Source organism: Orussus abietinus, unplaced genomic scaffold (genome assembly GCF_000612105.2).
Source record: "Orussus abietinus isolate OABI.00-Male unplaced genomic scaffold, Oabi_2.0 scaffold36, whole genome shotgun sequence".
Classification (NCBI taxonomy): domain Eukaryota; kingdom Metazoa; phylum Arthropoda; class Insecta; order Hymenoptera; family Orussidae; genus Orussus; species Orussus abietinus.
In genome coordinates, this window is record NW_019394241.1 from 780054 (window position 1) to 805543 (window position 25490).

Below are 25490 nucleotides of genomic sequence, written 5' to 3' on the forward strand. Positions count from 1 at the left end.
ATGTGCCCGGTGGAAGTAAAAGAGCGTCCTCTTGCTCCCTTTGTCTTCATCTCTCAACGCCCACATTCGCGCTTCTTTCGAGGCGTGCAATAAAAGCGACATTACTCTCTATGCACATCCGCGGAAGAGTCGTTAGTCCTCCGCATCTATAAGGACGCTGAATAGTAACGTTCCCGCGCGTTTTATGATTTATTTCTTATTTACTTGGCCTCGCACAACGTATTACCATACATACGTTCGCGATTACCGACTGTATTAGATTTGACCCCTGAACGCGTACCACTCAAGAACGACGATTAACCGTGTCTTCATTTTATATCTACTTTGTAAAAACTGCCGCACATCTTGTAATATTTAAGATGATATGAAAGGCGCTGAGAAATTTAATCGACGTCGATAAAATAAAATTCATTTATACTCTTTTTGGTGGGAATGCCGTTTTAAATACTTAAGTGGTAACATAAGCTGACGCGTCCCATTACCGTCATTTATATTTATGTTGAAGCCTTTTACAGTCTACGTTGAGAATTATACGAACTGAAAGGTTCTGCATGTCATTTTCGAAAAGTAATGATAAAAAGATCGATGTAAAACTGCCGAAATCCCATAAATTCATGACTCTTTATATTTTGACGAACCAATGTTGCTATCTGTGACGTTTAGCTGAAATTGAATTTTTGCTCCAAAAACACGTGTTAGCCGCAGGACATGCTCTTGCAATCGTCGGTGAAAGTCTTTACCACATTTTCCCATCTGACTCTGTAATATTTCATTTCTACGATATTATAAATTTTCGATCCTAAACCTCCAAGAAGCGTAAAACATCGAAAACGTGCACGGACCACGCCATGTTGGTTCTAGTCCATGAGAAGTAAATAAACTTTGTGTGAAAAATGAAATTTCATGAGTTCCAGGACCTAGTTCGGACCATTCGGAGAATACTTTCCCCAACGATTTGACTTCTCAGATATATAAACATAGCCTGACTCTTTCATATCACCTTAAGAACAAGAAATGCCATCGCAATTTCAAAATCACGTCTTTCAATAGATTCCTCGCGCTTCGTTGGGGAATTCTTGCTACACCGCCTACAACTTCGCAGTAAGAAGTACGTAGGAAAGAATAAAAAACCGGGAAAACTTATCATTTCGCATTACACGGACGGGACGTGGAACCTGCGAGCCCTTTCTTCGCGACTCTGGTCTGGCATACATCGAGGCGATCGTTCCGCCATTTAACGTGCATACTTCTCCGCGCAATCGACTTCGCGAGATGACCGTCCATTACGATTCCTGGATCGGAACCCGGTATCACCTTGAGTCGGCTCTGTTTTACCGACGATACCCACGCACCGCGCGACGCAATTACGCCTCCGCGAAGGACGAAGAGGGGCACCCACGTGACGGGAGGAAAAGAGTCCGCCGGAGACATCGATGCCGCGACGGTGCATCTCGCGATTCCAGAAATCGACGGGATCGAGGGACCGATAGATCGAGCGAGATCGGTGGGTCGATAGGTCGATCGATCGAGCGGGAACGAGCGAGATAGAGAGCAACGCCTCGCGTTTAACTGGAGCGCGATCCAAAATGGCGGGCGGCGAGCGCGTAAGGCCGCGGTTCGGCACGAGATCGGTTCGTCGACCTCGGAAAAAAAGGAGGCGAGCGGAAAAAGAAGAGCGGTTCAAGGACCGTGACTTGTGCGCCACTCCGCGCCGAGATGATTACGATCGGGCAGGACTAGAAGACCCGAGACGCGGAGTCCTTAAGCGCCCGTGACGTCAGGACCTCGCCAGCGCGGCGGATCCTTTCTAATTCCGTTACGTCACGCGCGGCATTGTTTGCTCCATTTGGATCGCACGTGGCGACGCGGCCCTTATTATGGTAAAGTGAAAGCCCCCTTAAATCAGTCGATTCGAATAAAACATCCGTTTAGGACCACCTAGGAATTATCCTGACACTTTCAACATTTCAATGCCTAAAACAAGTTTTTTAACTCGGCAAAGACGAGAACCAAAATGGCGCCGAGCTCTCATATTTCGATCGATGCCCAATTATTTAAGGCTCTAATATGAGAAACGAAAGGGTCAGGACAATTGTGCGACAATTTAGAACACATTAATTATCGAGAAAATCGCATTTGAACGCATAAAGGCAAAAAATGTGTCTTATGCGCTTCTGTGCTTAAATGTGGTCTCGGAGTGAAAATGTAGTCGACACGGAAATCACAGATGGCGCAGTGTCACTCTGCAGATTTACTTAGATTTCTTTATAATTATTGTACGGAAACGACAGAGTACGCCATTTAGTACTGTACTTAATATAATTCAACACAGCTGTCAATATAAAAACGAACGTAGGTAATTAGGAAAATCTTTTGTACCGAGGTCGATCAAGTTCCTCGACGTGTTTCACTTCACCTTAAAAATCGTATTTATTTTACGAAAGAGCGAGGAAGGAAATAGAACGCAAAGAACGTGAAAAGGAGAATTAAGAGAAACGTCAGGAAGTTTCCATCTCTTACAGTAACTTTTGTATGAGAATTCGGAAAGCAAACAACGGGATTAAAACGCAATGAAGCGTCTCTTAAAAACGGGAACTCGCTCAATATTCATACATTTGGCTCCGGTAATTATAGCTTGGCTTCTCGGAAATTTTCCGCGGGGAAAACAGTGCGATATGTCTATTTTGAAACCACAAACGTCACTCTGCTGTCATGATCAATGATCATGGTTTTCCGGACGACCACAAGGTGGACAAAGCGATCATTCGGATAAGGAAACTCGACGTTACCTATACGAGGGGCCATTGATTTTATCGTTTCTCAAGAAGAGAAAAAAAAGATTAATACCCAACGATGCGGAAGAAAAAGGAGTGAGAAAAACGTGCTCTCGATCGGGAGCCAAATAGATGCGCAAAAGGGGATCGGATAAAACTATATCGGGCAAGACCCTTCCAAGAGGCGCAGGAGGAGTAGGCGTAGCCATATTTGCATTAAATGTACATTTTAACGACCGTCGTTCTCGTTTGTCCGTTTGCGTCGAGTCTCGCTCTTCTCGTTGCTTCGCACACCAAATTAGCAACGCATTCGGACGCCTCCACCGGTTCGTGGTAGTGCGGGAAAGGTGGCTTGCACTTCATCAGCGGACCTTGGTATCGAGAAGCCGAGTCCGTTAAAAGATAAAATGCGAAAGGAGGGGAAAGGCGAGACGAGAGGTGGAGGCGAGGAAAATAAGAGAGAACGAATGCCGGGCGAAAGGAAGGACGCCGAGGAGAGAGAAAGAGGAAAAGAGAGCGAGGAGATGATGCGACGCGTCGAGGTAGGACGTACCTCGTGACGGCGGTCACGTGCGATCGGAACAATGCAATTGATACAATCCGTTACGTAATACAATGCGAGGGACCCCGTCCATAAGCGGGTCGTAACGAGCATTTAACGAGGGGTTAATTGATTTCTCTTAGGGACGGGTGCAAACAATAACCCTTACCCCTTCTCGACGTACATGTTTTCGTTATTCGAGTCGGTAAATAAATTAACAAATTTTTACGGGCTCGCGAAAGAGGGATGAAAAAATTCCGGTGGAGGGAAGAAAGTGTTTGGGAGAAAGGGGGAGGACTGAAAGGATGAAAAGGAGGGAAAAGTCTTGAGGTGAAGCGAAACACATCGACGACGGTAAAAAAGGCTTTTCTAAATACCTACGTTGCCGATGTACATATTTATATCGATCGTCCTGTCGAATTATATTCGGTATTGCATTAAATGGCGTACTGCATATGTCGTTTTCGTAGAATAATCGTAAATCACGAGTCATTTGTCAATGTTTCAGACGTTGCTATCCAGTACTCTTAAAAAAAAGTGTCTCATTCGAGTCGACTCATTTTAGGGGATTTCACTCCACCTTGAATGGAACGAAGAAAACAGTGGGATTGAACTTCTCGTCTCCTCTTCAATGTCATTTCGCTGCTAAACATTGTTTAGAGTAACTGTCACATTCCCAACTGTCTTCCAAGTTTATCACAGAGTAAATCGTTATCTTTGCCATCCTTTTTAAATAACGATCTGTAGACGTATCCACAAGAGGACCATCCGAATCTTTCCTCCCGATCCTTTCTTTTTATATCAAGTCTCTTACTTCTCATTAATTTATTGCTACTCGTATCTTCCCAAGACATTCGTAAAACCCCGTTCGTCAGACCCAGTATTTGTTCATCTAGATTGTTGCTCTCCGACAGGCTCCATCCACTCTCATAGACTTTTTTCCTATTCCTTTTTTTCTCGCCGCGTTATGACCATTCATGATGACTAACGTATTCGAGACGTCGTTATGCATGACGTCCAATGATGACGTATCCCGGGAATGTGTTTCTGGGATTTTGTTTTCCACCGGAATCTCCCAGGGTACTGTGCACGGGGTATTTTCGGAGATTAATATTCATGAATTCTTTATGCTTTATGTTTCCTTGATGTCATAACTCGGTCGATGTCGCGCCGGCACTCGATATACAAATCTGACATCGGCATCAAAATTTCGATCAGTAATATCCATATTTTCTTCACGGCTTACAATCCCGGTAACGTTATTACAAAATCGATCTATTATCACCTCACTTGACGTTCATATTTCATACATGTGATATTACTCAACTGTAGTGCCGTAGATTTGTTATATAAATTCGGACCATGTGGATATATCTGTTCATGGAATTTCGAGATATCCTGTATGTTATTAAATTTCACAGATTTTATATCTGTGTAATGTGACTTATCGTGTAACTTTGAAATGACATTTAATGTATTCATTTTTAATATTCTATTTATTATTCATACTCAGGTGATGGGTGCTAAGAAAGGTATGCAAATTTATATTCGTGCGAGACATATGATCACGCACGGTTATGCTTTTCCAAAAAGCATACTTGGATGAATAAGAAAAATGAAACGTATTCCGGTGTCCCAGTTTGGGAATTACTTGAATCAGCGATCTGCAATTGAACGCGATACTATTATGAAATATTTTCCTTAACGTTTCTATCTTATTATATTTTTTTCTATTATTATTTTAGCTAAACGATCATTTCTTGTCTTATTTTGTCGACCCGATGACATGTTTACCTATTAACTCGTAACGAGATTATCGGAGAATCTCTCTTTTTATATATAAAATATGAAATGGAATAAAGGTAACATTTTACATAACTACGCGGCATAATTGCTTCCGTAAACGGGAAAAGAAAATATATTACCGACATATATCTGTCTCTCCAACTTACTCGGTTTTCTTTTTCAGCCACAGAGCGTCGATCACTACCAATAAATTTAAATCTCGCTTTACAAACAAATTGTTAAGTCCGTTTATCACTTTATCGCGAAAGATCACACGTCGGAACACACCGAGAATCTCAGACTCGATCTTTCTACCTTAGATCAATAAAACTAAATTCTTCTTCACTAAAATAACGCTAATTAAATAAAAGGAATGGCGGAAAGAAGAGAGCGAATGGCGACGTGTTTACTACTAAATTTAAGGACCTTTCGACCGTGGAAAGACTTTGTTTCATATTAAAAAGAAAGCGATCCTTCTTCGTCTTCTTTATCCTCCTACGCCGTTCGTCAACATCACTGTTCCATCGTTAATTATTTCAACTCGCGTAAATAAATTCAATAAATCCCCGTTTACAAGAAATTGCATCTTCGGAGAGACGTTCGTCCACAAACATTTAATCACACAACAAATAGATAAAACGTTCCTCCGTTGTCGCCATTAAAACTGTCACTTTTGTCATCATCGTATAATGTTCATTTTTTCAATCCCCCGCCATATTGGAAGGGTGAAAATAGTCTCAAACGGTGTACTGAAACTAAACAAAAGCACAGGTAGCACCATCGGAAAAAAGTCCATCGATAAATAGAAAATAGATAACACTTCGTTCCGATAAAATTCATTCTCCTCAATGTCGCCATTGAAAGCTGCAGTTTTCTCACAGTCTAGTCTTCATCTCTCTCGATTCCTCTCTCTGTCCCAAGGTAGAGAAAAATCATGACCCGCTCATAAAAGAAATCACTGTTCACAGTATCCACCCACAAATAAAAAATGGGTTACCCTCCATCCCGCGAGAACCGTTTTCTTCGGTCCAAATCCTAAAATCCGATAAATCCTCCCCAGAAATCCTACAAACACTCATTTCTTTTCCTCTATTCGCGGGAATCGATTCTCGGCGTGACATGTACCGGCACTCGAACTCGAACTCGAACTCGAACTCGACTCGCGAGTCGCTCTAGTCACGTGTGTCCGCCATGACACTTGCGTAGCGTCTAAGAGCGTCGCCTCTTCCTTCTCCACCTTCTCCAGCATCTCCTCCTACTTCTCTGGCTCTTTCTATCTCTTTTCCCTGAAAGACTTCTTGCTCCTCGAGTCTTAGATCGGGACCGATCTACGAGGCCAATCCGCGAGTAATCCTCGCCGATCGAAACGTAACTTCTTTCTCGACTTCCACCTTCCTCTGTCTCTTCTTGGCGGAGAAGAGAAATCGGCTGGAGCTCTGACTCCTTTCTTTCGATCTTTAGAGTTCGCTCCTACGGTAACTCCACTATCGGCTTGTTTTCTGTCTTTGGGTTTGTTTTACGTACACGGAAGCGCGTTTCGCGGCTTCTTCCTGTGATCTTCGGATGAACCTTCTCCATTATAAAAGCACGTTATTTACACTAGACGCTTGTAACCATAATTCGTGCAGAAGGCAATAGAGAAAATAAGGGTTAATATTAATCCAGGTTGGTTTGCGAGGCTTTTTTATGCACGGTCATCAAAATTTCGATCAGTAATATTCAATTTTAACATATGCTTTTCCAAAAAGCATACGTTAATGTATGCACCGTCTACATATGATGTATTTATTTTTGAACGTTCAACAACTATAAGTTAGACATATAAAAGCACGTTATTTACACTAGACGCTTGTAACCATAATTCGTGCAGAAGGCAATAGAGAAAATAAGGATTAATATTAATCCAGGTTGGTTTGCAAGGCTTTTTTATACACGATCGTTATTGATACGAGCGTACACTGAAAAAAATTCCCATGTAAATTTACACCCTCAATCATTAATTATTTTGATGCCACAATTGAGGTAAAGTGAAACCCCCTTAAATCAGTCGATTCGAATAAAACACTTTTTTTTTAAGGATTTTGGAGAGAACTGTCAAACTTTGACACATGACTCGTGAGCACCTAGGTATTATAAAATTGTAAATTTACATAGAATTTTATAATAAATGTATATTAATTTACTATTAAGACATCAAATTGATAATTTTACTGCAACCTTATGTACTAAAAGAGTATAAATTTTATGAATTTTTTACGATGCACGAAATGGTTTTTCTATTTCCTTCCGTTGTCTCTTATTGGCCACTTCTTTAAGGATATTCTTCGTTTCAATGCTAACGACCATCTGGAAGATGATAAGTGGTAGACGTGAAAAAATGACAAAAACGGTCAAACATTATTCGAGACCCGTCTTAAAGGCAGCCGGTGTTATATGCCATCTCTTCTTATTTCTCACGGTCAAGAGCAAGAAGCGGAAACTCTCTTTCTCTTCCTTTTCACCGTTCCAAGATCGAAATTGTCAATCTAACGTCGACTCGTCCTTCCTTGTTTATGACGCATACTCGACAGATTTATGCGGACTCTTCTTTGATCCTCTGTCGACAAAGGCGTTCTTTCAATCTATTCCGCTTTCGAAATTCGTAATGACCTCTAATATAACGATAGACGAGTGGGTAACGTCCCTCGTCAGTCTGCTAAAAAAAGAGATCCAAAAATTTTTCCTTGTCCTCTATCCTCGCGGGCGTCCATTAACAGCGTACAGCAATATGGCTGATTTAATTCTTAAGGTGGAGTGAAACCCCCCTTAAATCAGTCGATTCGAATAAAACACCTTTCTTTAAGGGTTTTCATATTCTGACGGAGGTCCCGACACTAATGAAATTTCATTTTTTATAGGAAATTTTCTAAACACCTATAAACAAATTGTTAAGAAATTTAAATTTCATGCGTTTCAAGACCTTTGTTATAGCCTCCATATTCACGGTGTAAACTTTCAAACGATTCGGTACACTCAGTTTAGTGAAAAGTTTCATAAAAGAGAGCTTTGAGTCGCCACTTTCATGTCCCCTTAATCACGAGTCCTTCGGGATAGAACTTCAGTACTCGCGTCTTCCGTGTTTGTCACGTACACTCATAATCGATTTTTCTCCTTTTCCATCCAAACAGCACACCCGTGTGGCGAAGCCACGAGGAAATGGAAGAGAGGAGAAACCCGAGATGCAAAAAGCTCCGAAGGACATAAGGGAGGGCCGAAGAGAACACCGCTCGAAATTGCGCGAGGTTACTTACTCCCCTGGTGCATGCGCGGTCATACGTTTGCACATAACGCGTGTGCGAGCGGAAAGGTGCGAATTATGCGTAATGACGAGCATAACGATAATAACAATATTAACAATAACGACGAAGCGTCGGGGAGGATATAACCTGTACTGAGTTGCAACCTGTACGAAGAGAGGTTTGCTACACTCGCATAAAAGACTACGACATATCGCTAGGTGGATATGAGAGACTCCCCAGGCACCGAGGAGTGTGGAATATCCGTAAAGTAATCATAAAATATATATATTTCTATTTATTATATCAGATGGTCTATAGATATTCATATGTATTTATGAAAAAAAATTAAATTCATAACACTTTTCCAGCAGAGTCTGTTTGAGAACTTGTTCGGTACAGGTATGCAGACAAATCCTGCTGTTTTTGACACGGAGAAATTTTTTTGCAATTGTCGGGATTTGAGTTCAGGACTCACGGGTACGAAACAGGAACGTTAACCATGATGCTACCAAAGCCTATGATAAAGATACTTGTTGCGTCTTGTTGTAAACTTATTCGTAAAAAAAAAAAACTCGTGTGATTGTAAAATTAAGTCATTTTGGTTCTGGTCTGGTCTAAGTTGTAAAAAATGCAAGTTTTGAAAGTGTCAGGATTATTCCTAGCTGCTGATGAGTAAAGTGTCAAAGTTTTAAACGGTTCTATACAATACCCTTAAAAAAAAAGCGACTGATTTGAGGGGGGTTTCACTCCACCTTAAGACTTGGCGCTTGTATGGGAGAGCTGAATGCTCGCACGTTGGCACCGGGAAATTGCCCGACAGGTTCCGCTTGATCCTCGCCGTTTCACACCTAAATATGGATCCTGGTCGCGACTCGACCGTGGATTACAGGTTTGAAAGATATATACGAATAGAAGTATATCTTTTTCTTTTTCCAGCCATGATCTTTAAGACTTATTTAAGGGTTTCTCAAGCCTTAAGACTTACAAGAATCGTTGAGGTTTAAAACATGTTTGAGATCCCAACAACCCTAAAAGTAATTTGCTACCTTTATGGCAGTTAATATAAATGTTGCAGCGCCCGCGGTAAATATCTTAACGGGCGAGAGGAGGAAACGTATCACAAAATACGCCTCTAAGGTTAAAAATTCTTCCCTCCTCAAATCAATCGGCGATCGTCCACGTCTTGATCACGGAAATATCGCTTCACGTGAGATGAGAAGAAAATGTCGCGAAATGCGTGACTGAGGTCACGGACTCGCGCTTGGCGTTTATTAAGACTTCGCTCGAGAACGGGAGAGCTTAATGCCCGCACACTGGTATCGAGCAATTGCTCGACTGGTTCATTTGGCCCTCGCGCCTAAATATGGATTCAGATCGTGACTCGATCATAGATTACAAAAGATTCTCAAGACACGTGGGAATAAAAACAGACACTTTTTTCGCCGTAAACGTTAATCCAGTTATTTAAGGTGTGAACCTCTCCGTATACCCTAATCACGCTCGAATCGATAAGGTGAAGTGAAGCCCCCCTCAAATCAATCGATAATGGCGATCGTCCATGTCTTAATCACGGAAATATCGCTTCACGTGAGATGAGAAGAAAATGTCGCGAAATGCGTGACTGAGGTCACGGACTCGCGCTTGGCGTTTATTAAGACTTCGCTCGAGAACGGGAGAGCTTAATGCCCGCACGCTGGTGCCGAGCAATTGCTCGACTGGTTCCACTTCGCCCTCGCCGTCTCGCACCTAAATATGGATTCTGGTCGCGACTCGAGCGTGGATTACGGGCTCGACCTTAGTCCTGCACTTTGCATGAATCTCGCCGCGGAATACGCCCGCGAAGAAACGGCCGGGACGCGAAAATAAGAAGGAAAAGAGAGCCTCCATTGCCGTGCGTACCTCGGAGAAATGGACGACCGGGTAGACCGTTCAATTCCTCAAAGCCAAGGGCCTCTTATCGCCGATTATAATATATCTTAACGCGTGCGAGGATCAGGAAAATCTCTTAAGGTGAAGTGAAACCCCCCTCAAATCAGTCGATTCGAATAAAACACTTTTTCTTAAGGGTATTGGACCAAACTGTCCGAAACTTTGACACGTGACTCGTGATCATCTAAGAATTGTGCCCATAATTATGAAAGTGGTCTAAGTCATATATTTTTTGTTTCGAAATTACATTGAATTAATTTCGTTTGAAATAATATGGCGTGAAATAACTGATAAACTCACTTTTTTTTTTAATTTTGACTTAGACCACTTTCATAATTATGGGCACAATTGTCCTGGCATATTCAAAATTTGGATTTTTCAAACAAATTTTTCAAATTAGCCCAAGCTAGAATTAAAATGGCGGCGAGCTCTCAACTTTCTTCTCGATTCCAGAGACGACCTTCAAAATACCCTTATAATCTCAAACCAAAATCCACCATTTTATGTTACCTGCCTTTCGCAATTATCGTCGCAATTGCTAATTTCTGCAATAAATTATTTATCTATTCTTTGCTTATTAGGTTATTGATAACGAGTCGGGGGAATGATTAAGAATTTAAGCGAATGAGTCATTGATCGATATCGAGGCTCTAGATAATCCGATGCGAATCTAGCGGGAAATTTACCATTCGTGATGTCATCGATACGAGATCTCGGATTTTCCACGGTGGAGTACCTCAACGCGATGCACTTCGACGTCCTCGCCGAAGAAGCGCACTTACGTAACTACACCGTCATGTATCGATATCGAGGCGGTGCTTGAAATTCTAACTACCATAAAACGCGATTGTCTCTTACGTACTCTCTGCCAGTACTTAATGATGTTCAACTCGCGTCAATAAACAAGCGACATAACACACGCGTAATTACCCGCACAGATACATTGTTACAGCTGCACGTCCATTTACGAGTGTTTAATCTCAATCGTGCGTATGTTTCAATCATTGTACAGGTCGCACTAATTGCAAATTCCAGAAAAACAGAGGATGCCGTATGTTTATGGAGTATTATTAGTTTCGTTTTAATATTAATACCGGCGTACATTGTTACTGCCGCTATTAATATTCTTGGGGCCGCCATTTTTACAAAGGGTCCTGATAGAATAAATTTAACACAATTAGGAAGTTTTTGTGATAAATGCGAAAATAAATTGCGTTACTAATGATGTGTTATAGACAAATTGTCGTACTTTGTCAAGAATGGTTAAAATATATAGTTTTTTAATTGTACACGCGCAGCTGCAATTATTTGGCATTGCGTGGCGTTCTTGAACGGCTGTTGGTTTATTACTGGCATATAACATCATTAAACTGAGAATGACGCCGCGGAATCGGAACATTATGCGTTCTCTGAATGAGCTCGTTTCCGGGATAAATCCATTTATCCAGGTCTTATCACCGTTATCAACGTTCGCTCGCTCGAGTGCACTGCGATCTACATTCCACGATAATCACCCTTATTGTTTCGTTTCTAATGTGCGAAATAAAAAAGACGAATTTGGCACAATCGGATGCAAAATATTGTACCTATATTATCCATTCGCTACCCTCGATAATAACCATATTTTATATCATAGTATCAAATACAAAAATACCTATTTTAATGAACAAAAATAACGATTAACAAACAGCGAAAAAATATTAAAGTGATATGAAAGTGTCATATATACATAACAAAAAGTCAAGACATTTATACATTTTTCTCCAAATTGGGGGCACCGAATTATTTGGAACTTTATTACGAGATTATGAAGGCCCTGAGGAATTACGCGATGCTCGGGAAATTTAATTTTTCGAAAAAAAAAAGTATTTTTGTGTTTATCCTTAATAAATACCAATTTTTGTTCGAAAAATGAAATTTCACGAGCATCGCGTTCTTCCTTAGGGTCTACATAATCACATGTTACAGTTTAACATAATCCGGTGAACCCAGTTTGGAGAAAAGTTTGACAAATATTTTCACGTTTTTATATATATATAGAATTCATATCACCTTAATATTATCCAAGTCGTAAATAAACTGCTATAGAACTAATGTACCTAAATATGATAAACCATATCGCGTCAGTACAGAACTAGCTATATCATCGTCAACTCGGCAGTATAATCACGCCACTGAGTATGAATAGCCGTAATCGATTTGATAATACGATGAACCGCTGATGCAATTTCAAATTCTCGTACACACAGACATCACACAATTCGACAATCTTCCCCTACTCCCACGCAACGTTCTTGACTTTTTCCCTTATCTCAAGGATTACGTAATTTTTATCTCAGGCTGTTACAACATTGTTGCAAAACCCCGTTTAATATACTTAAGATGAAGCGAAACACGTCGAGAAATTTAATCGTCGTTGGTAAAAAAGACTCTTCTAAATACCTACGTTGACGACGTTCATGTTTATATCGATAGTCGTGTCGAATTATATTGGGTATTGTACTAAATGGCGTACTCCATATGTCGTTTCCGAATAATAATTATAAATAAATCGAAGTAAAACTCCAGAAATCTCCTGGATTCATCATTTTTGATACCCTAATTGACTGCAAAGTGCCACCCTGCGCCATCTTTGATTTTAGTTTCAACTAAATTTTCTCTCCTTACCTTCATTTTAGCACACAAGCGCATAAGACACTTTTTTTGCATTGTTTTTTTTTGCATTTCGAAATATAAGAGCTCGACGCCATTTTAGTTCTGGTCTAAAGTAAGTAAACAAATTTTTCTATGAAAATCCAAATTTTGAGAGTGTCAGGACAATTCCTAGGTGATCATGAGTCATGTGTCAAAGTTACGGACGGTTTGATCCGAAACCCTTAAAAAAAAGGGTTTTATTCGAATCGACTGATTTAAGGGGGGTTTCACTTCACCTTAATAATCCCTTAATACTAGAGGCTATATATATCCGCGGATATACAATATACATGTAGACTTCGTGACGTCACCGATTGGTCAAAAATGTTTCTCGCGTCCCGCTGGTGATTTCCATTCCGTAATGAGCTCCCTCGAGAATGCGCACGCGCATTATGCAACGTCGGAGTCCGCGTGGGCGGCAGACAAGAATGAATGAGTGCACCCGACGCGAGACACTTTTATCAAGGAGCATTTATAGCGAGAGAGGTCATGGCGCGAGCGAGAAAAACCGATACCACGATGCGAGGGAGAGAAGGAGGGAGAGAGTCTACCCTTGTAGCTCTTATCACAGTTACGTTCTCTCTCGTTATCTCGGCTCATTGTGTCCCGGCAAAGAATGGGGTTAAGGACTCCGCCTGGACTGCCACAGGAGTTCCGGCACCCTGGAATTCATCGAGTAATCGAAGGTGCAGATTTCGACATCCTAACTGATTGATTATCGACGAAAATGCCCTGGATTTCTTTGCTTGGCGCTGGAACCCCTTCGCGTAATTTCCATACACACCAATTGCGGATGGATTTTAGTCATCAGTTTTCATTTCTGAGGAATCGAAATAATGGTCCATTGGGTTGGTTAAGATGTGTTGTTCGTGGATTTATGTGAAACTCGGGACGCGTGCGTATTAATGGTTGAGTTAAAGAGAGATTTATTGGTAACTTCCCGAGTGATCGAAATATCACTCTTCGTATTTGGTCAAAATGTGCAGTTTGTAGATAAATATGAAATCAATGACATCGTTGACGTACTCGGTAATGACCAAAGTAGACTTGCATGTCTCAATTATTATCATCGAATATCATATCTATAATCGAAATATCACTCTTCGTATTTAGTCACAATGTGCAATTTATAGATAGATATGAAATCAACGACATCGTTGATATGCTCGGTAATGACCGAAGTAGATTTACATGTCCCAATTATTACGTCGAATATCATATCTATAATCGAAATATCGCTCTTCGTATTTAGTCAAAATGTGCAGTTTGTAGATAGATATGAAATCAATGACATCGTTGACGTACTCGGTAATGACCAAAGTAGACTTGCATGTCTCAATTATTATCGTCGAATATCATATCTATAATCGAAATATCACTCTTCGTATTTAGTCAAAATGTGCAATTTATAGATAGATATGAAATCAACGACATCGTTGATATGCTCGGTAATGACCGAAGTAGACTTGCATGTCTCAATTATTATCGTCGAATATCATATCTATAATCGAAATATCGCTCTTCGTATTTAGTCAAAATGTGCAATTTATAGACAGATATGAAATCAATGACATCGTTGATATGCTCGGTAGAGACCGAAGTAGACTTGGATAATCCAACTATTAGTCTGATATAGATGCGTAAAGTTTGCGACACTAGATATTTTTTTAATAATATTTAAATCGCAAAATTCCTGACTTCCCTTATTTAAGTACGTCTATGGTTAGACATTCATTGTAGCAAAGCTCAAATACGTTACAAATCCGACATCTGTTATCAACAAAATTTTAGTTCGATTATCAAACCTTATTTCATGATCGGAGAAAGGGACAGTGAAATGAAAATTAAAAGCATAATCGATAAAATTAAATGAATGGTCAAGAAGCTCCATTTAAAGAACCATCAGACAGGTTCTTCGCTACTTTCCGTACTCTTGGAAGAGCAATCATTTCAGGGTTTTTCTGTCAAAAGGATGCCGTGCTATTATTTTAATGATCCGCTACAAATAGTACTCAATGCCAACTATCTATGGTAATAAGAAACTTTTTTTGCTACACGTTCCCAACGGAACCTGAACGTAATTACAGCTCGAGTACTTAACTCTTTGCAAACTGATGACATGTACAAACATGGTTTAAAAACTTTCTCGCCGTGGAATTGGTTAGAAAAAGGAATTCAACTTGAAAGGGTTGAAGCTCGTTTATGAGGTGCTAGCTTTTCAGAGGAGATTCATCTTTCCGTTGTTCCATTTCTTGCCAACTTCTGACATCCGCCTTCTCGTCCTTGACCTTGTCTTCGTATCCGTTTCCTTTCCTCCGCGTTTTTAACCATTTCCATTTCGTGGGATTCCCTCTCTGCCCTTTTACAATTAGCAGTGTTTCAAGTACCTGCAGGGTCGTTTACGAGAATTCGCAAAAACGGGCAGACGCGCCTTCCTCGAATATCCGTAGTCGTTTTCTACCAGTTTTGGTATTAACCCTTTCGCGACTACCGCCGGTTATATCCGGCATCCATTAAATGCGTTACATTAGGCCTTCGGAGACATATCGATTAATAGTTCCCACGTCGCGAAAGGGTTAATAGATTACACCGCCACAAGATTCTCAAGACCACATTTCACGAAACGTGGTCATTATTTAAAAATTATTTACATAATTTCTTTTTCGAATTTGCTCCAAAATCCTACTCCATCTTTGTCTTTCACCGTACCTTCTCTTGACTCTCCTTTTGCGATGTCCTCCATGCATTTACCATTACAATCCCTGTACGTTTATCTCCGGGTTTCAGATCACGCAGATTTGCAAAAATCTGACAAAAGTGTTCTCCGCTCAAAGTTAAGAAAATCAAGCCCTTTCAACTTTAATTGTCTAAATGACAATGCATAAGTTAAAAATAACTAATTCAAAGGTAATACTAATCTACTTCTTCCTGAATTAATTTCCTTCGTACGCCGGCTTCTAATCCCCATCTGCTCCACCAACATGGACCTTTCGTTAAATTTAAACACATTATTTAAAAAACCAAGACACCGGAAGTTCCTAGTTGAATCATTAATCTTCCTACCGATTAGCCGACATCCTTAATCCCATTTCGCCATCTACCCTTTTTCTTGATTAATTTCTTCATCCCACTTTTCTAATTCCTATCTGCTCCACCAACATGAACCTTTCGTTAAATTTAAACACATTACTTAAAAAACCAAGACACCGGAGGTTCCTAGTTCAGTCATTAATCTTCCTACCGATTAGCCGACATCCTTTACCCCATTTCGCCATCTACCCTTTTTCTTTATTAATTTCTTCATTCCCCTCTTCTAACTCCTATCTGCTCCACCAACATGGACGTTTCGTTAAATTTAAACATATTATTTAAAAAACCAAGACACCGGAAGTTTCTAGTTGAGTCATTAACCTTCCCACCGATTAGCCGACATCCTTTATCCCATTTCGCCATCTACCCTTTTTCTTTATTAATTTCTTCATTCCCCTCTTCTAACTCCTATCTGCTCCACCAACATGGACCTTTCGTTAAATTTAAACACATTACTTAAAAAACCAAGACACCGGAGGTTCCTGGTTGAGTCATTAACCTTCCTACCGATTAGCCGACATCCTCCAGTCCGGTTCATCATCTACCCTTTTTCTTTATTAATGTCTTCATTCCCTTCTTCTAACTCCTATCTCCTCCACCAACATGGACCTTTCGTTAAATTTAAACACATTACTTAAAAAACCGACACACCGGAGGTTCCTGGTTGAGTCATTAACCTTCCTACCGATTAGCCGACATCCCGGTTCGCCGTCCACCCTTTTTCCTTGTCCTCTCGTTCCTCTCCTTTCCTGAAGTCGTCCGTGTCTTTGTTGGTCGGTCCGGCCGGACGTTCCGTTCACGCGGATTCGCAAAAACCGGGCAGAAGAGCGATCTCCCTCGAAAGTGGAGAACGTTTTCCACGGTAGTTCACTCGGCACGCAATACGCAGCGAGTTGCACCCCGACCAAGAAGGTTTCGGTCCTTCCCACCGCGGTTTATTGTTTCATAAACAATGCCATTAGACTCGGTGGCAGCGACGGGGCGAGGAAGGGGCCCGAGGTAGATGGCGGGTGCCGCCCCGTGGAAGCCGAGCAAGACAAATAAATGGGGAGCTGCGATAGCGTAAATAGTAACATAATACCGCATAATGGGGGCATAACGCAGCGCGGTAATGCCGTCGGTGCATCACCGCGCAGGAGTTATGGCCGCTGGCCTTTGTCCGTCCGGCAAAACTTTAAGGCTGCCTCGGTGCAAGTGTTATTAAATGTTTTATAGGCCCCAACCCGCTGGCTCGCCCTTATTCGTCTCCGGCGAGACTCGAATAATAAATCCGCGGACAGCGACAATTGGACGAGACGGATCCTCTTGCCAAAAAATTGTAGCCGCGTTGTCGAATCGATCGCACCGAGCGTTCGATCCGCGACAACATACGGATCGAATTGTTCCCTTAAGGTGATGTGAAAGTGGCATCGAAGAGGTTTCGTTTATAACACTTTTCTCCCACTTTGGTTTACCAAATAGTTTGAAACTTTATAACGTGAATAGGTAGCCTATAAGGAAGGTCCTGGAACTCATAAAATTTCAATTCTTTTCAAATATGTTTATATGTATTTTAATAGTAGTTTATAAAAAATGAAATTTCACTAGTTTCAGGACCTACCTTAGGGTCTTCTTATTCACGTTTTAAAGTATGAAACGATTTGAGGCACCCAGTTCGTAGAGAAGTTTTATGAACGATTTCACATCTCCTTAAGATGATATGAAAAGCGCTGAGAAGTTTAATCAAGGTCCATCAATTAAAATTCATCCGTACCCTTTTGGGTGGTAATGTCATTTTGAATACTTAAGTTGCAACATAAGCTGGCGCGTCATGTTATCCACATTTATGTTTATCTTGAAGTCTTTTACAGTCCACGGTGATAATTATACGAATTGAAGCGTTTCATATGCCATTTCGGTAAAGTAATGATGATCATTTCACATAAAATTGCATTAGAATCGGCGAGTCGATCGATGCACCGGATCCGGCTAGCCGAGTCCATCGCCGGCGCGCCGGGCGGCCGGACCGGCAGCCGAACCGAACCGGAGACTGCCGGATAACGTGTGCAAGCTCCCATTTATTTACACTGCCTCCGGGAAAATCGCCGGTGCCGGTTTCGCCGGTACGGGTGCAAACGACCTAGGATCCACAAACCCGGATGATCCTCGTTCCTTTTCGCATTTCCCGACTTCTCAACAATGTCATCCCACTTTTTCACGGATCTAAACCTCTCACGCGGAATAACAATCCATAGGATCTCGAACGATCCAAAAGTCCTGGCCATCAAAGAGCTTCATCCACCATTCATATTTATTAGACCATCCATCAACCACCCCACCTTCTTTTCTAATCCACTTTTTCCACTTCCAATGGTCGCTCCTCTCCGTCTCGAAGTTATGTTCCCCACTTCCATTCGCGTCATAGTTATTGGCATTCAACGGGTATTCCCGATCCGGCACCACGCATCATCGTACCGTGTCTTATTAATAGTCGCGTTACACGAGTTGCATTATTATGTGGGATCTTCTAGCCCAGATCTCGGCGATGGGGAGTATTAATAGGTTTCGCCGCCCACGCTCGAGCATTGTCGATCGACTCGCTTCGCCTTGGTTTGTCTCGCTTCGCCTTCGCGAGCCACTCTGGGCGCGATAAAGGCCCGGGACTCTTTGCATAATCGAACGATTCAATTCTCTGGTGCCGAGAGAGAACGCGAGGGAGAAGAGGACGTGGGGAGAGCACAAAGCGAGGGCCGACTCGCGTCTAGTTGCGCCACGTTTTCGAAGCATTACCGAAGGGAACGGTTCACGCCTCCAGCGGCGCTTCCATGGATTCGCTACCATCGCGACTCCAAGGGAACGATCCGCCACGGACTCGCTAGCTTTTCACTTTTCCTCGTCATTTTATGTATCGGCCAAAGTTCGAGGTCCTTGACGAACAGTCGACATCATGGATGTAATACAATAGGGGAGGCCGAGGTCGATTGTAACAATTTTTACGTTTAATTCCCAGGGACCGCTGGACGTGGAATATCCGTATATTAATCGTGTATAAATGTTTATTGAACGTATGTAAGATGTAGATTTTTACGTTTAATTCCCAGGGATCGCTGAACGTGGAATATCCGTATATTAATCGTGTATAAATGTTTATTGAACGTATGTAAGATGTAGATTTTTACGTTTAATTCCCAGGGACCGCTGAACGTGGAATATCCGTATATTAATCGTATATAAATGTTTATTGGATGTATGTAAGATGTAGATAGGTATCTATGAACTCTATTTTAGATACAGTCAAAGGCTAGATGTCTGGACATAATACGCAATATCGTAGATATCTACAATAGACGGTTCATTTTATGTATCGGCCAATGTTCGAGGTCCTTGAATAACAATCGACATCATGGATGTAATAAAATAGGGGACGCCGAGGTCGATTGTAACAATTTTTACGTTTAATTCCCAGGAACCGCTGAACGTGGAATGTTCCAAAATGAATCGTATATAAATGTTTATTGAACGTATATAAGATGTAGCTATGTACTTTATTTTAGATACAGCTATGCAGACATTTCAGTACAGCTATGTAGACAAATCCTATTTTTGACACAGAACAATTTTTTCAACGTGAAAAACACGTGTTTTTAAGTTGATTAACTTTTGGTAGATGTCTACTACAGCTGTTATATATTTTGTATGCGTGAATAAATAAGTAGATATTTGTAGATCAATAGTGGATATATAATTTTCATCTACAATAGACATAGATATTAATATACATCCTTTAGATATTTTTTTAGGTAGATAACAGACGATATACATTTGCTATACCTATAGACCTAATTTAGACGATTAATTTACGTATATTCCACTTCATGGGTTGCCTGGGTACGTAACAATGAATTTATTTAGAGATAAAGGTTCACGGTATTATGCAATATTTTCAACGGGCGTTCCATTGGATCCGTTTCGAACAATATGCGAGTCCAATTCTGCGAGGCATACAAACTTGCTGATTCACATTCCAACGATGACGTCCGAAAAGGAGTCATTCGATTTCGTCTCGTTCACATCGGCTAATTTCCGCGGTAGTCGATTGTCTCTTTCTTCACGCTCAGTGGTCTCTTTCTCTTCCGTCACTCGTTTCGAGGCCTTGGTTGTCCAGGAGAGAGAAGGACGGAGAGAGGAAGTCGAGGTAGGGCCGTGATTTGGGAAACCCCAACGCGCAGTCGGCCTTGAAGGTGGGCAGAGCTCCTTCACCGAGAGAGACGGAGCTACCGTGCGCGAGGTGATGCAGAGAGAGAGAAAGAGAATGGGACAAGAGGGGAGAAGCGAATACACGGAGCGTCTGCGATTCTGTCTCCGAGTGGGAGAAAGCGATGCAAGCATTGCCTACTGACAATGAGAGACAGAAAACGCAAGTTGAAGAGAGGGCGAGAGGGACGGAGCGACTGGAGTTCCCGAGAGCGAGAGAGATACGAGATTTGGGTCAAGGAGTAGGAGAGAAGGGAAAGAGATGAGGATACCGTGAGGTAGGTATGACTGAGTAAGACGGAGAGACGAGGGCGAAAAGACGAGAGTTGAACCCATCTCACGTAATTTTTACGTTTCTCCCTCCTATCCACTAATAATCACCTTAAGGTGAAGTGACACCCCTCTAATCAGTCGATTCGAACAACCCACTTTTTTTTAAGGGTATTGGATTGGACTGTCCGAAACTTTGACACATGACATGCGCTTCAATGCTAAAACGATGGGAATACGAGGTCTTGAAGTAAAAATTTAATTGACCTGGAAATCACAGATGGCGTCGTGGGTCCCTCTGCATTCAATTAGAGCCTCAGAAACCATGAATCCAGGAGATTTCTGGAGTTTTACTTCGATTCCTTAATAATGATTGTACCAAAATGACAGATGGAGTACGCCATTTAGTACAATACCCAATATAATTCGATACAGCTGGCAACGTAAAATCCAACGTCGAGAACGTAGGTATTTAGAAAGATCTTCTTTACCGACGTCGATCAAGTTCCTCGACCGTTAAATCCAACTTCGACAACGTAGGTATTTAGAAAGATCTTCTTTATCGACGTCGATCGAGCTCCTCGACGCGTTTCACTTCACCTTAAACGAGACGGATGGTCGTGTCGGGGCCCGAAATGAGATCCCCGAGATCGCTCGTCGAGAGCGAGTCTAAAAAGCTCGGTTACGAGCACGCGAGGATCGAAGATCTCGCATCTCGGGTCTCTCGGGCCGGTTACGTCACCGAGAGAGATCCATCCTCTCTGGGATCCCCTCCGAGCCTTCCCTTTCCAGGACGACGCGACGAATCTCCGCCGTGACGCGGCCACGCGGTAACGGTACTCGCGGACGCCGCTAACGCCGCGGAACGTGGAACGAGGAACGCCTCGCGAATTCCACGCGATCCGCCCGGCCGAGTCACGTACGAGTTTCGTCCTGGCCGCCATCTTTCTTTTTTTCCGGCCCCTCATCTCTTCGCGAAGCAGAATGCGGTATAAATTCCGAAACCTGAAATCCTACAGGATATTCCCGGCCCTGAAACACTTATGGCGAAAACCGATTCTCTTAAAGACGCTAAGACACGAAGTAACCCACGTGGCCCTGCGGGAATTATTCTGACAGTTTTAAAATTCCCATTTTTTTTTATTTATATTTTACAATCTTTTTAACTTAATATTAATATAATGTTATATAGCTGCGGAGGAAATGGTAATACAAATCTTACATATATGTTGTATGTATGTCACATTACATGTCACAAAGGTTATGTTATTGTTATGTAACCGTGTTTGGTGGGGTGGTATTTGTAAACGTCATGCAGCCATGAACACCATAATTAACATTTTTTTTTTATTTTTTGACAGGGATTAATAAACAGGACGATTTCTTCGCTACGCATGTGATCATCTCATTTATTTATTATAATTGAGATTACAAACGGCTCAAGGGTTGTCTGCGTTTCAAGGTTCCAAAAACGTAGGATGTTAAAAGAATTTTAAGAATTTCAAATTATGGATTTGCAGCTTGGATAATAAATTGAAGAATTACGGAGTTGCTGCCTCTAGACGAGATGTGCACTCTGCTTGCGAGAAATTTAAACAAGGGAATAAGAAAATGACCGTGGAGAATGCGACATGTGGAAAGCGGTAAAGCGGGCACACCGTAAAGTAGTTCCATGTCACCGAGGGTACACAATTTTCCAAGTACAAGCACACAGCGGGTGCACGTACAATTATCATACGTCTTATGACGATCGCATAAAAGGTTGCTGGCGCATATCATTTCGAGTGAATACGCATCAGCATGGGATACCGTAAGATATTTCGAATTAATGACACGCGTGTCACGCGTCACGTACGGTCGTTACAAGTATGACTCAAAGCCTGAATGTAACGATCGATCAAGAGTCACCTACACAGAACCCTTAAAAAATATATATATAAATATACATTTAAAAAAAAAATATACATACTCTTCGTTAGTCGACGAAATTATCAAATCTTGTGTCATCTCAGAGTGCAAGGGAAGAAATAGAAGCAATTGTGAAAAAAATATACGTGTCATAATATGCGTCAATTTACGTCATATATACGTATATATGAATTTATAAATTACACCTAGAAGAAATCAACTCATAAGAGGCTAGATGAAAGTCAAGCGAATATCTCCCGCGACATTTTCGTTGCATTTCATAAAGGAAAATAGAAAGAGCATCTCCAAAATCATGTAAATACTCTTCGATCCTGTCCACATGTACGTTTACACAGGGGAAGGATCCACCTCGTACCACGGGGCGCTTTATATTCACCGGTAACGCTCGCAGCATATTTTATTTCCTGACTTATGTATAATTCAGCGGCACACCGTGGCCCCGTAGTTCGCATATGCGAACACGAGTACGGCAAGATTAAGCATAGATTGCCCCGCGAATCGACCAAAGCAAAAGAAAAGGTTAGAAAAACCGTTGTTTATTTCGCGTCAGCCTTAAGAGGCCTCTTCGGCTTTTCCTTTGGAGTGCATTACACTTCGTTGTGCTCTCTCTTTTTCGCTCTTTCCTCGTGTACTTTACCCAAGCACGTCGAGAAGTCGACACCTTCTTTAAAAACGGAAGAATGAAATATTGAGAAAAATGTAATATCGATCGTCAATCTCGCCTAAAACATTCATTTATCTTATTACACTTTTTTATTTTCTACCCTGATTAATGTCGTATCAAACAATTTGTAGTACTTTAGGTACTTATTTTATACATCGCTAAAAAAACCACAATAAATTGTCGATCGTCAGAAAATCGTCGAATATATTGTTGACTAGTAATAATAAAATCATTTATTCCCGCGTTAAAACAAAACTAGTCGTGGAAAATTAATTATTATATTGTTGACTAGTAATAATAAAATCATTTATTCCTGCGTTAAAACAAAACTAGTCGTGGAAAATTAATTATTATATTGTTGACTAGTAATAATAAAATCATTTATTCCCGCGTTAAAACAAAACTAGTGGAAAATTAATTTGGCGCGCAAGCGCGGAGGAGACGATTCGATAATGCCGAATCCTAAGAAAACTCTTTCTCGCGACTCAACAGGGCCCAACGGACCCATTGGGTCCTGCGGACGGACTTGGACGGTGGGCATCGCGGAATGGCATTCGCGACGATGTACAGCGCCGGTCCAGTATTATAATGGATTCAAACTAAGGAGGTACCCCGGCGAGGAGAATGGCGGGGCGGTTTGTATTGAGATATCAGTATGTGGCCGGGCACTGTAATGGCCTACCGTTCTCGGAACCACATCCAGAGCACCATAGATATGCGCATTGCACGTAGGCACACAGCCCCCGTTCGGAGATGCGTTCTCTCCTGGAACCCGGGTGTGGGCACCTCGACCGGCGTATATACCCAGTACCCATCGGCAAAAGCCCACTCGAATTTATGCCCGTCGTTGCCGAGCCACCAGAGAGCATCCGAGAGCCAACGATTGCATTTGGGCGAGCTTGCGAGAGCTTCGTACACTGCTGATCGCCCGCAACGATTTTCTTTCGGGACTCGATTGGCACTCTTTGAGGTTATGACCACATGGAGAGAAAGAATGGGGAGGAAAACCACAATTGTGGTAATCGTTACCCTATCGCAAGGCAACATACGGGACCCCCTTGGGAGGGGGTTGCATTAAGACGAAATAAAAGGCGCTAAGAAATTTAATCGACGTCGATAAACATGGAGAAAAAGAATGGGGAGGAAAACCACAATTCTGGTAATCGTTACCCTATCGCAAGACAACATACGGGACCCCCTTGAGAGGGGGTTGCATTAAGGCGATATGAAATGCGCTAAGAAATTTAATCGACGTCGATAAAATGAAATTCATCTATGCCCTTTTTGGTAGGAATGCTGTATTGAATTCTTCTCGTTTGGGAAAGCTTGCGAGGGCTTCGTCCACTGCTGATCGCCCGCAACGATTTTCTTTTGGAACTCGATTGGCACTCTTTGAGGTTATGGCCACATGGAGAAAAAGATTGGGGAGGAAAACCACAATTCTGGTAATCGTTACCCTATCGCAATTCAACATGTGGAACCCCCTTGGGAGGGGGTTGCATTAAGACGATGTAAAATGCGCTAAGAAATTTGATCAACGTCGATGAAATGAAATTCATCTATGCCCTTTTTGGTGGAAATGCCGTATTGAATTCTTAAGTGGTAACATAAGCTGGTGCGTCCCATTACCGACATTTATATTTATGTTCAAGTCTTTTACAGACTATGTGGAGAATTATACGAAGTGAAAGGCTCCATATGTTATTTCGGTAAAGTAATGATTAAAAGATTGATGTAAGACTGTCGCAATTCTATTAATTCATTATTCTAACGACTGTTTAGGACGTTAGTCGTACTTAGTGTAGGTGTACCTAATAAAGTCGCAGATATATCGGTACCAAAAAATTGTTTATCCTTATTGAAACGGTTCGCGAGTGATGCACGTGGAAATATCGTAAGCATAAAATCTACACTGATAAAAATGTTCACTGAGCCAGAGAGATATATCTCTTTGAATAGTACCAAATAAATATTTTATTAATTCAAAGAATAATTACTTGACTCGAATAAAATCAAAGAAGTTGGATGCCACGTTTCTTCGTCGTCGTGACAATTTATTTGACCGAAATAATTATCATTCGAATTAAAAATATATTTCTATGGTTCAATGAATTTTTTTTTTCTCAGCATAGATTTATCATTTTATTTCTAATGATAAATCCTATCTTCTTCCATTGTATTTACACAGTTTCGTTAAACCTCCTCTTTCTCATGCCATCCACACCTTACTCCACGTTCCAAGTCGATCTACCATTATCAATATAACTACCTGAGCCGTTTCAAAGATCACTAAAGTGAAAATT

The 25490-nt window shown here is 41.4% G+C and overlaps 1 protein-coding gene across 2 annotated transcripts in view; it reads right to left on the reverse strand.

Moving 5' to 3' along the window:
* The window catches only part of LOC105703911 (DNA-binding protein D-ETS-4), a 66679-nt gene that overhangs the window by 19070 nt on the left and 22119 nt on the right, over nt 1-25490 (reverse strand). The window contains exon 1 of one of the 2 annotated variants that reach the window (XM_012432695.1): nt 5268-5355. The exons of the other annotated variant lie outside the window; for it this stretch is intronic. The gene's annotated coding sequence lies outside the window, so the exon portion shown is untranslated. Of the gene's footprint in view, nt 1-5267; nt 5356-25490 lie in introns of those variants that run through there. 2 annotated transcript variants of the gene reach the window in all.